The sequence below is a fragment of the Garra rufa genome, chromosome 2, assembly GCF_049309525.1.
Source record: "Garra rufa chromosome 2, GarRuf1.0, whole genome shotgun sequence".
Classification (NCBI taxonomy): domain Eukaryota; kingdom Metazoa; phylum Chordata; class Actinopteri; order Cypriniformes; family Cyprinidae; genus Garra; species Garra rufa.
The window spans coordinates 4,840,147-4,841,922 of NC_133362.1; positions in this window are offsets into that span (position 1 = coordinate 4,840,147).

Below are 1,776 nucleotides of genomic sequence, written 5' to 3' on the forward strand. Positions count from 1 at the left end.
TATAATTAAATATTGTGTTTTGTAATTGTATTTTGTCATTTTAAAAAAGGTATCCATGTTGTTGTCTATATAGTTTTTTATTAACTTATTTCAGTTTAATTATTTTAGTACATGAAGTTAAGTTTTGTATATATATATTTATTTATTTATTTATTTATTTATTTATTTATTTATTTTTAATATTCTGAATGTTTATTTTATTTGATGCAACAATACTTTTTTGGTTTTAATTTGTGACCCTTCACCACAAAACCAGTCTTAAGTAGCACAGGTATATTTGTAGCAATAACCAAAAATGCATTGTATGGGTCAAAATTATAAATTTCTTTTATGTCAAAACTCATTAGATTATTAAGTAAAGATCATGTTCCATGAAGATATTTTGTACATTTCCTACTGTTAATATATCAAAACTTAATTTTTGATTAGTAATTTGCATTGCTAAGAACTTCATTTGGACAACTTTAAAGGTGATTTTCTCAATGTTTAGATTTTTTGCACCCTCAGATTCCAGAAATTATTAAATAGTTGCATCTCAGCCAAATATTTTGTCCTACAAACTGGAAATTATATTTGTTGTTCCAAATGTGTTCTGATATTCACAGGGCACTAAATATATAATGATTGATCTTATGATTTAAGAGAAATTCTGTTGTGTAGAAAAAATTAAATGCTTAATGTATCTGCATTTTCATATTTTTAATGAAATTGTTTTTTATTCTTCAGAAATATAAGTTTTTTTTCTTGAGTGCCTAAGTTTAATATACACTGCCGCTCAAAAGTTTGGGATCAGTACGATTTTTAATGCTTTTTAAAGGAGACTTTTCTGCTCATCAAGGCTGCATTTATTTGATTAAAAATACGGGAAAAGTAATATTATTGCAATTAAAAAGAATAGTTTTTTATTTTAATATACTTTAAAATATAATTTATTTCTGTGATGCAAAGCTGAATTTTCAGCATCATTACTCCAGTGTTTAGAGTCACATGATCCTTCAGAAATAATTCTAAGATGCGGATATATTATCAGTGTTGGAAACGGTTGTTTGGAACCTGTGATACTTTTTTCAGCTTTCTTTGATAAATAAAACATTAAAAAGAACAGCATTTATTTAAAATAAATGCTTTTTAATGCCTCTTGTACATCGCCTAATTATCTTTTGGGAGAAGCCTCTGTCATTTCCGGTTTTAAAAAAAAAACTTGCTGGTTGAAAATGCTTAAAATGTATCTGCATTTTCCTATTTTTATTGAAATTGGCTTTTATTCTACAAAAAATATTAGTTTTTTTGGTTAATGCTTAAGTTTAATATACACTGCCACTCAAATACTGGGATCAGTAAGATTTTTAATGCTTTTTAAAGGAGATTTTGGACTGTGACAGTTTGCAAAGGGCATGACTAATTTTGGACATGCCACTTTTTGTTCAAATGTAAATAAAAGCTGAGAAATATTTTTTTCCACAATGATGCCTCTTGTACATCGTCTTTTCTTTTGGGAGAAGCCTGTGTCATTTCCGGTCAAAAAAAAAAATAGCTGGTTGAATAAAAGTAACTTTAAGTCAGAATTTGCCAGAGGTATGAATAATTTCAGGCTTAATTGTATATTTAGAAACATAAGACTTTTGCTGAAAGCTACTATTAAAAATGACTGGGTTAGCAGAAAGAATTTGAAAAAACACTTTTGTCAAAAGTCCAAAAATTCCCCCAGTTTCACCGCAGTAGATGATTATTATTGTCATCTCAATGTTCTTAATCTTTCTTTTTGTCTTCAGCAAC